At 48.7% G+C, this 16,909-nt stretch overlaps 1 protein-coding gene across 2 annotated transcripts in view; it reads left to right on the top strand.

The window, feature by feature from the left end:
* Positions 1-16,909, top strand: part of SLC15A4 (solute carrier family 15 member 4) — a 327,049-nt gene that overhangs the window by 196,085 nt on the left and 114,055 nt on the right. The window lies entirely within an intron of this gene.

The following is a 16,909-nucleotide window of genomic DNA, read 5'->3' as shown; positions in this document are numbered from 1 at the left end:
CCTACGTCACATCATCCTAGGCAGACTTGTGTCTTGCTGATGGACAACCTCTTAACGTGAGAATCCTTTTTGATTGCTGTCCCTGCGGACATGTGAAATCCTTGCTGCTTCAGAAGAAGTAAAAAATGAGCAGCCCCAAATGCGTACTTCATATCAGTACAAAATAGTTAGAATCTTCTGATCAGCTAGGATACGCATGTGCAGATGAGAGCTGAAAATACTTGGAATAGACATTGGCTTTCAGCTATTTTCTGTGAGGTGCGAACAGTATATAACGTGCAACCCATGCCCCCTTATTGTTTGTGCATCTTGAACCGTCTACACAAAATTCATGTTTACAATTAGATAAGGACTTATCAGTTAGGTCTACGTGGAGTTTAGGGAACTGGGAAGCAGTGAGTTTTAGTTCACGACACGACAATGATGCAGGGTAACATCACGTCGTACTTAGAAAACCTTAACATTCAAAAAACTTTTTGTCGTGGATGACAATACTGCTGTCACAGTTTGAATCACCGTAAGGGGCAATTCAAGAACAGTGTTTTCATGCACTTTTACAAATGGTGTGACTTCTTTGACAGCATGCAAACAAAGCTGCATCCCTGCCTCCATGGCATTGAGACCAAAGTAATCCAGTTCTTCTCATCACCATATTCTTGTACCAACACTCAAAGGTCAAAGCCCCCCACTCTCCTGACAACCGAACATGAAAGGTTTGGTGTAATCTGGTAAACTCGGAGCAGGATCAGAAGGACACACTTTTTTTCAAAGGCCTGTTATGCTTTCTGCGTACAGGGCAGTGGCTCTGGACTAGCCATTCTTCACAATACTAGAACCACCCAGAATCCACTGCCTGCAATAATTCGCCATCCCCAAAGGAGTGTATCGCTGAGAAACATTGGCAGCCTCAATGCGCCAAGATGTTGTGTTGTGTCATGACCTAAATATCGTATACGACATAAACAAAACTGCATTTTCTCTGTGGAGGCTTTATGCCCTCGGTTAGATATTTAATTCAGCAAATTTCTGGAATCCTGTATGCATTTGTCTGGGGAATCGAAGAAACCATCGGCACGCTGAACCAGGGCATGACTACTGGTGAAGACAAGTCCGTCCAAATCTTTCCTGAATGCTTCTGAAAAGATGGAAGATGACTCTGGGTACTCAGCAGGAATTTAATCCCATGTGATGTGGGGTCTGCTGAAAGTACAAGAAAATTAACTGACTCTTGGATGTGATAATTAGACAGCAGTAAACCAGGTGCCAGTGCATGGAACATATGACAGAATGAATGCTGGGTTCAGCATAGCAGAAAAGCCTGCTAATACAATTGCATTAGTGACACATGGATCCGATGGAAAACAACATGCCTTTATACGTGGCATTGTGATAGGTAGAATGAAAGCTCTACAGATGCTAAGAGTGGGAACCACAGCCTTTCGTTTCAACAGAGGAGCAATAACCGGTCTGGTTCCTGCTTCCGCCTGGGGGCACAGTGGGTATAGTTGCCTGCAGGAAAGATGTTTTCATTGGGTCAAACCTAACCTTGAAGGGGTCAGCAGTTAAAGTACAGCCTGTCACTAGCAAGCTGTGACCACACATAGAACAACATTTTGATCAAAGCATATGCAGTGTTTGAGGTGAGCCTTTCACAGTATTTTGAACAATAGAAGCGCATTCCAATTGCAACTAAAGCAGCATTTTCATTTTCAGTTGGAGCATACAAATAAACCCCACCGCTAGTGCAGTGTCCACTGGAGTTCAGTTCATACAAAGGTCCCTCTGGAGTAGGATGGAAAAGGAAAGCATTCTGGTTAGGATAGTAAAAGGAGCCAGAAAAACTGACAGGACATTAATAACAGGACAAAGGTGCGTTAGAAGTGCCCGCTGCATCAAGCATGTGGCCTGGAAGAGAGGGTAACGCATAGTTTCTTAGAGTGGATGGACTAGCCCCAGTATCATTCATTAACGGATGTGGCTTTCCGTTAAGTTCACACACATGTATGTATGGCCCTTTCTGGTTTGTGGGGATTCAAATATGGACTAGCCCCAGTATCATTCATTAACGGATGTGGCTTTCCGTTAAGTTCACTCACATGTATGTATGGCCCTTTCTGGTTTGTGGGGATTCAAATATGCACAGATCAGTCACGTTGGGCTGCTCCAAATTGATAAAACCTGTTTGAAGGAGGTTGTCAGTTTGTTGCACTGATCATCAGAATTCAGTGGTAGATTTGTCATTCTGATTTCCAGTGCCCTAATTGGCCATAATTGAAACATGCAGAGTTACCCGATAGGGCAAACTCTTCTCCGCCCCGACATTGGCCTCTCATTGCCCTTTTACCTCCCTGCCCAGCCAGACCCTTGCTTACACTTTTGAACCGCTACAAAATGATTTGCTACAGAAACTAATTCAGACAACTTTTTGCTTTGTTTCCAACTGGTTCCTGAGCAGTTTCGGTAGCAATCGCAATACCTGAAGGATGATCAAAGATGTCTTCGAAGGGGTCTAAGGAATCCGCTTCGGTTTCCCCTTTGTTTGGCTTACAGTTGTTGATTTCTGGCCAATCAGTTTTAGTAGAACAAACTTCAGTAATGGCATTTAATAAAACATCTTTAGTTAAATCGACATTTCCCCAGGAGAGCGCAGGGGTCAGTTGGCTTTTTCCATCAACCAGTCTCTGATGTCTTCAAGCATAATGCCAAGCAACAATTGGTTAGCATTCGCTCATTCACGGTTGTAGCATTCATAAAATGTTTGCAGTACCTCACTGAAGTTCGGGAAATCCTCTAATAATGTTCAAGAGATTGGATGAGGCTCAAGGGACATGAAAAGGTAACCTGCTCCCACCCCCACCTAAGACCAGAATATTGTCGCATGGATAGATGGCCAACAGGGTTAATGTGGGAGTAGTTATTTGAGTTCCACTGTTGTCATCTCTGAGGGATCGGCTCACATACAGGGACGGGGTATGTGTTTGTGGTCTCTGCTTAGTAGTTTGCCTCACTCTACCTCGAGTGATATTCTAGCCTTGTACTCAAGCCCTCCCACCAGATGCCTCTGAACGGTGGTTCACCTATTGGGATGCTTATTGGGCTTCTGTCTGTTGCGCCCCAGCTTGCTACGCCACCGCTCACTGCATCCTCTTGTGCTCCGCATAGCTGCACTGCCCTTACCCGCACCCCATCCGCATGCTTCTCAATTGGCACTGCACCATTTTCGAGTGGCCTAATCACCCACCAGAATTGTAAAGCTCAGAAAATATAATATAGGATACAAGCTGGTATATGTTTTTGTTGGGTGTCTTTGAGACCCCTCGTTTGTGATTCCTGCTGGTGTTTCTTAAATTCACGATAGCAGTTTAGGAAGACCAACCACAGCTTTGAGGTGGGTTGTGTTTATGATTTATAGACTTTTCAGAAGGTTAATCAAATGTTGCAAGTCAAAGTGCCTTCTTATGGAAAGGGTTTTTTAGTTCCATTAGTGCACTTAACCAGTTCTCTATTACCCCCCCCCCCCCTCACAGCTTCCCTGTTGATGGTACAAAACGTAGGCGGATACCCTCTAAGTGGGGCCATACTTGCTTTTGATTCTTCAGATTTCATTTTCATTTCTACAACCTCTCTCCCAACCAAGGGAAACATTTATGCAGCCGGTGAATGTACAATAAGAGGATATTTCTTTTCTCCATTTTAAAGGCTCTCAAATGCTCTCTTGGCCTCTCTTTAAGTTTTCTGGGTGTACACCCATCATATTGCAACCCACTAGATCAAATAATGAACTAAATTCAAATCTTAGATTGCAATTAAGAAATGAATAAATCTGCTAACTGCGACTTACTTGTCCATCTGTAAATTCTTAGGCTCGGTCTAAGACATCTTTGCAACAGTCACATGCCCACATTTGTACCAGCCTTTCGGTGCACTAGGAAGCCACCCAATCTCATGATTCTCCGTGCTGTTAAACCTGATGGTATCACTGGGGCTCGAAATTGTTTTGAAACTGCAGAATTTAATATATTTAATCAGTGGTTTAGCTGACAAATGTTTTCTTAAGTCTAGATCTTATACGAGTACGGACCAATGTTTTAGAAGACGGGTAGAAACTTATTATCAGCGCTGTACTCTGTTATAAACCTTGTTTTTTCGTCTTTCGTCTTTTTGTGCTGAAATCCTCGTTTATTAGGGGAGTTGAACATTTCCTTGATTTGGATCTAACCAGAGCTTTATGGAAAAGCTCAGGTTTACAATATCTCTCAATACATTTTTAGTGATGGCCATCTCTTTCTTCTTATACTCATCACTACAGTTCCTGTTCGCTCTTAAGAACTCTACATAAGGTATAGTGCCTTTCTGGTTCCGCACATGCACAGACCGTGCATGTGACATAGTATTAACAGAGGTGGCTTTCAGAAACCTCCTTGTTTGTAGGATGTTCCTCTCAACATAAAGTTCGACATCCAAAAACGTTATCTGGTTGTGATGATATTCTAAACTTTACGTTACTTTGCAATTATTCTGATTAAGTAGTCATGCTAGATCTTCAATTCAGACCTGCTAGCTTTCCAAATCATAAGAATATTGCCAAAACCTACCACAGTATGCCTCCTTTTCATTAAAAAGAGATGATTATTCCAGTCATACTCCCTCTTGTACCAACGCATGAATAGGATGGCGAAAAAGGGATCAAACCTGGAACCCATCGCTGCACCCCATTTGTGTTGGCATAGTCTATCTTGAGATAGAAATATATATGATATATTCTCCAATAGCATTCTAGAATGTGCTAGCTAGCTGATGCTAGCTAGCTGATTTCACAAGCAGGAAGATGTCAACAGCATCCAAGCCTTTTTCATGCTCTATACTAATATATATATATACTGTACACATCTGTTGTAAACTAAATAATTGTCTTTTTCCTATGGTATCCATAATTTGGTTCAAAATATCTGTAGTATCCCTAATAAACGAGGGACGGGTTGTAACCATTGGTGCCAGATGAATTTCAATGTATTCAGTGACTCTCCCCGCTCCCGCCTCGCTCCCGCCTCCCAGCTGCTCCGCCCCCCCGCGCACTTGGCCATATATGGCGACCGTGCGACGCAGGTGAGTGTGACCTAGTTCTAGGACACCCCCGCGCCGCACGGCCACCAGCTGCTGCGTGTGTCTTCCCCGCCTTACTGCCCGCTGCCCAAGCTGCCGCCGCGTGACCACGCCCCCTGCCTTCTAGCGGCGTGGTCCGTGACCGCCTGACCTGCCCCCGTCGTCATTTGTGTTTAGAACTGTATTTAGTGTTGCCTGTTTCCCTGTAATTTGTTTTTGCCTTCTGTATTGCCTGTTTTTTGCCCCCTGCGTCCTCCCTCCCCGCTCCCTGCCACCGCCGCTAACCCCGCCCCTTTTTGCCTTCTGTACTCTCCCCGCTCCCGCCTCCCAGCTGCTCCGCCCCCCGTGCACTTGGCCATATATGGCGACCGTGCGACGCAGGTGAGTGTGACCTAGTTCTAGGACACCCCCGCGCCGCACGGCCACCAGCTGCTGCGTGTGTCTTCCCCGCCTTACTGCCCGCTGCCCAAGCTGCCACCGCGTGACCACGCCCCCTGCCTTCTAGCGGCGTGGTCCGTGACCGCCTGACCTGCCCCCGTCGTCATTTGTGTTTAGAACTGTATTTAGTGTTGCCTGTTTCCCTGTAATTTGTTTTTGCCTTCTGTATTGCCTGTTTTTTGCCCCCTGCGTCCTCCCTCCCCGCTCCCCGCTTCCCGCCACCGCCGCTAACCCCGCCCCTTTTTGCCTTCTGTACCCTCCCCGCCTCCCAGCTGCTCCGCCCCCCCGTGCACTTGGCCATATATGGCGACCGTGCGACGCAGGTGAGTGTGAGCTAGTTCTAGGACACCCCCGCGCCGCACGGCCACCAGCTGCTGCGTGTGTCTTCCCCGCCTTACTGCCCGCTGCCCAAGCTGCCGCCGCGTGACCACGCCCCCTGCCTTCTAGCGGCGTGGTCCGTGACCGCCTGACCTGCCCCCGTCGTCATTTGTGTTTAGAACTGTATTTAGTGTTGCCTGTTTCCCTGTAATTTGTTTTTGCCTTCTGTATTGCCTGTTTTTTGCCCCCTGCGTCCTCCCTCCCCGCTCCCCGCCACCGCCGCTAACCCCGCCCCTTTTTGCCTTCTGTACCCTCCCCGCTCCCGCCTCCCAGCTGCTCCGCCCCCCCGCGCACTTCACCATATATGGCGACCGTGCGAACGCGCAGCGGTCACACGCAGCGGGCGTGCCGATTGTGCGCCGAAGGCGCGCCAAAGGTAAGCCCGTCTACGCCCGTCCGCGCCTGGACCGTGCCCAGTGCCAGGACCCCTGGCCCACGAGGACCCCGGCCAACCCGCCTGACATACACCGCCGCCACCCTCATCGCACTCAACACCGGCCGAATCCCAGGATGCTACCGAGCCACCCCACGACGCACCCACGGACCCTTCAGATGCCACGCCTGCAAGTTCACCTGCATCCGGACCTGCCCGGCACCAGCACCTGCCAAGCCGAACACCAGCAGCTACCACCTCAAGTGCATCCTGCTCAACACCCGCTCCGTCCGCAGACACGCCATCGAACTCTGGAACCTCCTAGACACCACAGCCCCTGACGTCGCCTTCCTCACGGAGACCTGGATGAACGCCTCTTCAGCGCCCGACATCGCCATCGCCATCCCAGAGGGCTACAAGATCACCCGGAGGGACCGCACCGCCAACCAGATGGGAGGAGGCATCGCCATCATCCACAGGAACACCATCCGTATCACGACTAGCACCGACAACACCCTAACCACCGCCGAACACCTGCATTTCCAGATCCACACCGACCCAAAGACCACCCTCAGAGGCACCCTGATCTACCGACCCCCGGGACCACGCACTCAATTCAGCGAGGACATCGCCGACTTCGTCAGCCCGCATGCCCTCCCCTCCGCTGACTACATCCTCCTGGGGGACCTCAACTTCCACCTGGAGAACAACAACGACCGCAACACCAGCACCCTGCTCGACAACCTCGCCAACCTTGGACTCAAGCAACTGGTGAGCACCCCCACCCACCTCGCCGGACACACACTCGACGCCGTCTTCTCATCCAGCAAAGACATCGCCTTCAGCCACGCCACAGAACTCCACTGGACGGACCACAGCTGCGTCCACTTCACCTTCGAAAGAACGACGATCCACCACCACCAGCAACAGGTTGCCCGTAGAAGCTGGAACAAGATCACCGTCGACCAGCTCGCCGCCTCCCTGAGCCAGCACCCTCCTGCCAGCTCAGCGAACCCCAGCCAGGCCGCCGACAACCTCACGAAGTGGATCAGCAACTGCGCGGACGAACTCGCCCCTCTGAGGACCCCGCCCAGCAGACCCGGCAGCAAGAAAGCCCCATGGTTCACCGACGAACTCAAGAGCTCCAAGAAGAACTGCCGAGCCCTCGAGAAAGTCTGGAGAAAGGAACCTACACCGGACAACATGACCACCCTCAAGCTCGCCACCCGGAAGCACCACCAACTGATCCGCGCCGCCAAGAAAACTGCATTCAAGGACCGGCTGGACAACAACGCACACAACTGCAAGGAACTCTTCAACATCGTGAAAGAGCTCTCCAACCCCAACGCCGGAAACAACGACATCACCCCTTCGCAAGACCTCTGCAACTCCCTCGCCTCCTACTTCCACAACAAGATCGCGGACATACACAACAGCTTCAGCACTCAACCGACGCACGCCACGACCACAGCAACGCCGCCCACCACCACCCTCCGAACCTGGACTCCGATCAGCACCGAAGACACCGTCCGCATGATGAACTCCGTCCACTCCGGATCTCCGACCGACCCCTGCCCTCACCACGTCTTCAACAAGGCCGACGCTGTCATCGCACCCCACCTGCGGGACATTATCAACACCTCCTTCAACACCGCCACCTTCCCCGAGAGCTGGAAGCACGCCGAACTCAGCGCTCTACTCAAGAAACCTACAGCAGACCCCACCGAACTCAAGAATTACCGCCCCATCTCGCTACTCTCGTTTCCAGCCAAAGTCATCGAGAAGACCGTCAACAAACAGCTGGCCGCCTTCCTCGAGACGAACGGATCCCTCGACCCCTCACAGTCCGGCTTCCGAGCCAACCACAGCACCGAGACCGCCCTCATCGCCGCCACCGACGACATCCGAGCCCTGATGGACAACGGAGAAACAGCGGCCCTCATCCTCTTAGACCTCTCCGCGGCCTTCGACACTGTCTGCCACCGCACCCTAGTGCAGCGCCTCAGCAATGTCGGAATCCAGGAGAAGGCACTGGAATGGATCGTCTCCTTCCTCGACGGAAGAACACAGAGAGTCCGCCGACCACCGTACAAGTCAGAGGCCACCGAAGTCATCTGCGGCGTCCCTCAAGGATCCTCGCTGAGCCCTACCCTCTTCAACGTCTACATGAGCCCCCTCGCGGCCATCGCACGCCAACACAACCTCAACATAATCTCCTACGCCGACGACACCCAGCTGATCCTCTCCCTGACCAACGACCCCGCCACCGCCAGAGCCAACCTGCACGAAGGGATGAAGGATGTAGCCGAGTGGATGACGACCAGCCGCCTGAAACTGAACTCAGACAAGACGGAGGTCCTCATCCTGGGCTCCTCGCCCACCGCCTGGGACGACTCCTGGTGGCCCCCCGCCCTGGGCACCGCACCCAAACCGACGAACCACGCACGCAACCTGGGCTTCATCCTGGACTCCTCCCTCTCCATGACCAGACAAGTCAACGCAGTCTCCTCGTCGTGCTTCAACATCCTGCGCATGCTACGGAAGATCTTCTGGTGGATCCCCACGGAGACCAGGAAGACCGTCACCCAGGCCCTCGTCACCAGCCGACTGGACTACGGCAACGCCCTCTACGCCGGAACCACCGCCAAGCTCCAGAAGAGACTCCAGCGGATCCAGAACACCTCAGCCAGACTCATCCTCGACATCCCACGAAACAGCCACATCTCAGGACACCTGAGAGACCTGCATTGGCTCCCCGTCAACAAAAGAATCACCTTCCGTCTCCTCACCCACGCACACAAAGCCCTACACGATCAAGGCCCGAGCTACCTCAACAACCGAATCAACTTCTACGCTCCCAAACGCCACCTCCGATCAGCCAGCCACGCCCTCGCCGCCGTCCCACGCAACCGTAGAGCGACAACAGGAGGAAGGTCCTTCTCCTACCTGGCCGCCAAGACCTGGAACTCCCTCCCGGCCGACCTGCGCCTGACCCAAGACCACCTCTCCTTCAGGAAGAAGCTCAAGACCTGGCTGTTCGAGCAGTAACGGCACCCCCCCCCCCCCCCCCTTAGCGCCTTGAGACCCTACGGGTAAGTAGTGCGCTCTATAAATGTCTTTGATTGATTGATTGATTGATCGACTCGCTCTGTGTGAGATCCTGTGCCAGAAATCATTGGATATGTTAGAGGAACCTTGCCACTCTTATGGATCTTTGGGATAAAGTGAATTATTAGGATTTTAGCATTTGTGATATCCACATATCTGAATTTATCTTCACTTAGTAATCCAATGTAAAGCTATTCCAACAACGTTATATGTAATCTTTGTTTGGACTCCCTAATAACAGAGGCATTCTTTGGCAGGTCGTTATTGATATCAAGTTTTCAATTTACTTGCATGTCATTGTCCGAGTATTTCATTACAAGTACATTACCCCCCTTGTCTGCTTGTTTGATAATTATTGAAGTAACACCCTTCAAACATTTCAATGCTGCATATTCATCTTTATGCAAATTGAAATGTTTCTCGTGAGTAAATACATCAAAGTCTTGAAGTACTAGCTCGTAAGAGGTATCCATCACATTATCACTTTGCATTTCTGGAGCAAACTTAGATATACATTTGAGGCCACTTTCTCTAGGGGTTGCTTCAACTATTTCCAGCTGTTATGCTAAATCCTCAATATCTTTATTTTCTTCCAAACTAATCAATGTAGGTATGTATCTACCAATTCATTGATGGTTCGCTCACTTACATCCGCCTTATTCTCCAAGTGTGGTCTCTGTTCTAGTATCTTATCAAAATATGAATTTAGTTTCAATCTATGTGTAAATCATAGTATATGTAGATTTCAGCTTGATTTAACCTTATTCAATGATGCCAAAAGCATACAAAATGAACATCAGAAGTAAAAATCATACACTCTTAAAACAATCAACATTGTACGTATACCCACATACAGGCAGAAAAGATCTCCAGGATGCAGGCATGTATAGTCCTTCCTCTGGGTCTTTTCTGTAGGGTCTTTAACACTGTTGGGCTTTGTTAGAAATGGGATTTCTGGTTGGCTAAGGTTTGCGCCAAAGTCAGGCAGAAACCACCACTCTAGTCAGGGCAAGGAAGTTACACGCCAAAGATAACCCCTGCTCACCCCCTTGGTAGCTTGGCACGAGCAGACAGGCTTATCCCTGAGGCGATGTGTAAAGCGTTTGCGCGCGCACCCAGCAACAACACCCAAGGCCCACCACAAAGGAAACTCCACACAAGGTATTATATAAAAATAACCTTTGTATTATACACAACACATTAGATAAAAACACACACTTTACAATGTGCCAACAGGCACGGGCAGAATTTACAAGGGATTATATATACAGGGGACAGGGCCACATGGACCACTGTCAGGAATTAGCACTTTGTAGGAATAGCACTTAGAACGTAGGAATAATATTTGAGAACATAGCACACAATCACTGTAGCACTAAAAATAGAACATGTAGCACACAACCAGTAACTACTGGTATCAGAACGTACCACCTACGCAACCCTAACCACCTTTAGGAATACCACGCAGGGAACTAGGACCTCACTAGTACCACCTGTACTAGGGGAAAAACAACCACCTAAGTATCACTCTACCTGTAGGGGTCTAAGCACATAAACACAGGAGGCATAAAATACATTTAGAGGTGTAAAGCACATGACGCATAAACACATTCAGAGGTGCAGGAAAGGAAACAAGAACACACTAGTATAATTACTACTAGTAAAACAATCTCCAATGCATAAACACAGTTTAGGAAGGAGAATATCATAAAGACATTGCGCAGGCGCAAAAGTACATATATAAAAATCACCAAGCGCCCTAGGGGAGGGCACAACACCAGATAACTGTCCGCAGGCCAACTGGCCTCTCAGGATGCAGAAATACCCAATATACAAGAATGTCAGGGCGCGACTGCGCAGGCTGCGCAAGCCCGGCGCACAAGGCACAACCTAAACGTTGCAGCTGCCCACGAAGTGCTGGGCAGCTGTAGGGACTGGGGCCTGGCCCTTAGGACACTTATGGCAGTCGTTGGAGCCTGTCTGGGCTCTGAATCAATATTGTGCCCCTTGAGCCTCGCAGGCTCTAAATAATATGCCCCTTGAGCCTCGCTGGCTCTGAACAATAATGTGCCCCGTTCACGTTGGAGCGGCCCGCTGCCTTCCGGGGCCGCTCTAATCACCAGGAAATGCCCCCGTCTGTTGGAGTCCCGTTTGCGGACTCAGAAAGGGGAATCCAAATTTTGCTCACGGGGCGCAGCTGCCCTCTGACAAGTGGGGCAGCTGCGAGAGCCGTCAATGTGCCCCAAAGCAGGCACCAGCTACGGGAGCGCGGGCCCCTCGGGGCTTAGGTACCAAAGGCGGGCCCCCTTTCCTTCCTCCCCACTCACCGGCTGAATCGGAGGCTGCGCTGGTGTCTCCGGTGACGGCGGGAGGCTCTCCGCTTCTCTCCTTGGCGCGCTGCTCCGCTGGACCTTGCAGGGCTCTCACCACTCACGGGAGCCCTGCAGGGGAAGCTGCCACACGTCCGCTTCTCTTCTCCGGCGAGGGCACCGGGGCGCAGGGTAGGCTCCTGCCTGCTCCGGGGCCCAACCAAACAGTCGCGAGTCTTCGGAGGGAGGCGGGGTAGGCTCCCGCCCTCCCACTTCCTGTTGTCCCGGAGTCCCGCCCCCGGCCTGCCTGACTTCCTTCGAGCCCGGCCGCGGCGTTGACTTCTCTCGGCAATAAGAGGGGTAGGCTCCCTCGCGATATGAAATATACGGCGGGGTGGGCACCCGCCGTGAAATTAAGACAAACAAGCTGGGTGGGCACCCGCCAATGACCACGGCAATGTCCCTGGCAGGGTGGGCACCTGCCAGGGGACTTCAGAATCTGTACAGACGGGGCAAACGCCGGGTGGGCACCGGCTTTGAGAAATAAAGCGCTCTGAGCGCTAAAAGGCAATTACAAGCGCTTCCAGGCGCTTGAGGGACAAATAAAGCGCTCCCAGCGCTTTGGCAAATTAAAGCGCTCCCAGGTGCTTTGGGGAGCAGGAAAGTACCAAAGTCCAGCAATGTTCTTCCCTGCATGCAGCAGGGCAGGGGTGGGGGGCAAGGCTGGACCCAGAGCCAGCTCACTGGGCCTCCAGGCAGGGAGGTAGTCCAGGTGGCGGTCCTCTGGTCCAGCAGCAGCAGCAGCCCCCCTCAGGTAAGATCCTGGCAGAGAACAGTTTCTGTGGGGACACAGCCCCATTTTTATACATCAAACCCCTTTGTTCTGGGTTCAGGGTGAGGGGGAAAACCAGTCGCAGCTGGTTGGGGAGCACCCTTGATGTGCTCAGCCCCTCACTCTATTCATTGGCAGGGCTAGGGTCGTCAGTCGCACCGCAGGGGGCGGGGCCAGCATTGTGTGTGGAAAACCCTGTCCTATTCAGGACCCAGGTGTACTCCTCCCACCCATCTAGCTGCTGATCTCCCCATTCACCACTGGGGGACTCATCTTGACACTGGGGAATCCCTAGCCCGTCACATGACATGACCAGCCAATCACGCGACAGACACACTGCACACAGAAGTGCCCACTTCTAGAAGTGGCACTTCCACACTAGGTACATGCACGCCGCACACATCATCGCGCAGCATTCACTCCCACGAGTCCGCACATACCAAACTCGGGCCTGCACACCCCACGCATCAGGAACTACTAGGGACACATACATTCCCCATGCATTCCTAGGGGAGGGCAGGCCTATCTCACCACATGCACTCAGAGCACGCACGCACTTTACCCTGGGACACAGGGAAAGTGCGCAGAAACCAAACAATCACCACACCAAGTCACCAGTAAAAAGCAAAAAAGTTCAGGGGTGAACCTGCCAGAAGGGCCAAGTCCAACAGGCTTCTGATAGAAGAGCTCGTTGAATATGCGACACACCCCACCCAGAGTTACCCTTATATAATCATTTTTCAGTTTTATCAAATTTACAGGGTTGTGATTGACTTGGGGGACATGGTTGAGGGTTGCTGTGAGTGAAACTCTGCTCTTGACTCTACTCCTCTAGGCTTGAGAGCAGATTTCCTGGTGGAAGTAAGAGGATTCTTCCCATCTCGGAAATGAATGACAATGTGGTGTTCCAGCGTTAACCAGTGGGCTAGATAACTCCCATGGTATTCAAAGGTCATTGAAAATCCTCAGTTGGAATGTCGCTGGTTTGGCCGGTTAGCTCCCGAATGATGGCTGGCTGGAATATGTCAGGAGGAGAGAGAGGTGTGTCGTAGCGGCCAGAGTGGCTAACTCCAGAGCGCGGGGCTCACGGTTCGATCCCCAGCACTGGCGGCAGCTCAGCATCATCTGACTCTGGGCAATAGCTTACTTAACTGCCCTGACAACACCCAGTGTTTGAGACCCTTAACGGTGATTAGTTCACACTTTACAAATATTGGATTGATTGATGTAGTTTACTCTTTGGAAACCTGGTCGACCAATTATGTTTTTAGTGGGGATTAATCTTGCTTTTCAGTCGTGTCTGCACTCCCTTGCCGGTTGGACATGCGTGGACAGAGCTTGCCACTTGGTTCAAAATATCTCTGGGGTGTAGTATTGCCGTGCTAAACACAGATTCTGATTTAATACATGCTTTTTTACTCTTTTGATCGATCTATAGGTGAGTTGCAATCGAGGAATGTTGGGCTAAAAGCGATATTAGCTGGGGACTCCAGTGCCCTTGATGGTGAAAGCCTGTGTTCAGTAGATACGTGGGGGTGTACCCCACAGGGGCAAGGTTGAAGTGGTTACTATCCGTCTCTTTACGTCTCCAGGTTTTATATGTCTAATAGTATGGAGCTCACAGGGGCATCCTGTAATATTATTCCTACCTATATTTCTGGTGAACTTCAGTTGGTGATTTATGACATTTTTGTTTCTAGACATCTAGTACCGCGGGTTTTTTACGGGTCAATTGAATGTAATATGTTTAGTGATCATGATCCGCTGAGTATTATAGTGGCCACCCCAGCAGTGAGGTGACCCAAGGTAAGGGGAGTTGGGGGGATTTGGAATTAAAGGACAACAGAAGGCTAGTTTGTAGGGGGTTAACATGAAAGCGATCATGTCTAACCTTTGTGCAGCCTACCTACATCACTTGACCGCTGTTTAATATCTAATCTGGAACCCACACGCTCCAGGGTGGTATTTGAAGAGCTGGGCCAAGAGGTGAGAGATATTTTAATGAAACCAGTCAGATGGAAGGTGGCTGAACATCAATCTTGGTTTTCTGCTAGATGTTGGAGCCAGGAGAGCCCAACTGCATCGGGCTCTCCTGGCTGAACCCATAAACCGAGGTTTTGTTTTTGGCCACAGGAAGGAGTATAAGCTTGCCCCAAAGCATAGGAAATGTGTAAATCTTAATTAATCAACTTTGATCTGTATTGTATCCATGTTGCAAAGGAGCAAAACTTTCTTTCTTCAAAAGATCGAACTCATTCTTCTCTAGAGGTCTAGCTGATAGATTTGTCACTATGCTGTCTCCTTGAAACCTCCCCTTGGGCTCTTGTTCTATTGCTACTTTTCCCCCCAGTTTTAGCTGTTATTGTTTGCCTCGCTGTCCTTGAGGACCCGGGCTTGTCTTTCCTTTCATTAATGTTCCCTGTCCTAACAATCTAATCTGCTTTAGTTCTTCTAAAAAAGTGAATAATGTAATCTGTGTGTTATCATTATTGGAGCTCATCTGAATACTGGTCACTGAAATATGAGACTCTGACCTACTTAAATTGCCTTCTGCGTGGATGTTGAACGCTCTGTAGTTCAATATCCCGTCTATTGCCTTCCCTACCATCTGTGTTTTTCTTACGAATAGTAATATCATATCTGTGTGCATAGGTATACACCCACACAGACTGGTAGTTCCTTTCATCATGTAAACAAAAAAAAAAAATATTTTGCTTCTTGTAACTTAAACATCACCTCTTCCAATATAGTGCAATTATTTTCTGTGTTTCTGGAAAATGTAGGACCATAATCTCTTCCGTGATCTTAAAGCATGCACATATGATCTCTAGAGGTCTCTTTCAATTTTTTATCTCATCTATTTGCACTTTCATCTTCTAAATCCTCTACTGTAGGAAAAATGAATTCTGAGACCTCTTCGATTACAATCGACCTCTAGATATTTTTTCAATGTTAAAGAATCCACCATTTGGAGGATTCTTGTTTTGTTAATCTTTCTACTTTAAGAATTAAGTCTGAGTCCTCTTGGTTTTGAACTCTATGTTCATCTTCTCCACATAAAGTTTATTAACACTTAATTAGCTAATACTTCATGTTTATTTAAATGTTTCACCATATTAATTTAGCTTCTGTTGGTTCCAAATGAAATATCCAAATAAATCCAAAAATTAGTACATAGGCTGCCTTTCTTCTCCTTTACATCAACAAATTCCACAAGAAAAGAGCCTCCGGAGAATTACTGCCCGTCGCCTCTCTCCTCTAGAACCCAACCCCTATTGGTGCAGTCCAGATTAATTTTATCTCAATGGGAGGATACTACTTAGTCATTGACAAAGTAGATGTTCCTGATCACGATGTACTCAAATGCTTCCATAATTTTGTATCCTTTTATTCCATATTTGAGTTAAAAAAATAAACTCTTCAACCACAGTGCTGCCACACAGCCAATATTTGTTTCCAGGTGCTACCCCTTTTTTAGGCTGTAACGAACATAAAGGGACATGAATAAGTTTCAAGTCCTTTAAGATCGATAAAATATATTTAATTGTACGACTACACATTTAGTCCCACCCAGCCACTCAACAAATGCCTATATTCTCACAGTTAATCTCCATCTGTGATTTTACATCCCACCCAGCACAAAAATACAAATATAAACAACACGGACGATCATGATCACTTCACTAACATGATCTCATAGCCTGTCGGCTCAAGTGAACACTCTTCGCTCATAGGAAAGCCCCATGAATTAATACCTCAGGAGATTAGTTCATAGATTGAATTGTTTTTTTATATTCCTTCGATATACTCAATCTTTCCAAAGACGAGGAGTCACCTCAATTACTATTTATACCACATTATGGCAATCTGCAGAGACCGAAGGTTTTCCATCATATGATTGTCATTATTATACATCGATACAGAATATCTTTGCTTATGTGTGGGATCGTGGAATATAATTTGTGATTCTGGGATCCTGCATATCAGTGAAGAGAATCTCTTTAAAAAAAATGGAAGAATGTAAAGTCGCTTATAAAAAGATCAAATTTACTTTTTGTTCTTGTTTTCTCTTGAAAATAGTTTTTACAGTTATATGCAGATGGCACTTAAATTAATCTCTGTTATCACTGACTGATTGAACCAGACAAATACCAGCGAATGGTGGAACTAAGCTAATATCACTGAATGATTGAATTAAGCTGACATTTCCGAAAGATTGAGCCTCACTCATGTCACCAATTCATTAAATCAATCTAATGTCAGTGAAGGACTGAAGAAAACGAATGTCACTGAATGAATACAACTTATATCACTAAATGATGGAACCAAGCCAATGTCACCAAATGATTTAACAAAACAAATGTCACT

This window comes from Triturus cristatus, chromosome 11, assembly GCF_964204655.1.
Source record: "Triturus cristatus chromosome 11, aTriCri1.1, whole genome shotgun sequence".
NCBI lineage: Eukaryota > Metazoa > Chordata > Amphibia > Caudata > Salamandridae > Triturus > Triturus cristatus.
This window is presented reverse-complemented; position numbering and strand designations above follow the sequence as displayed.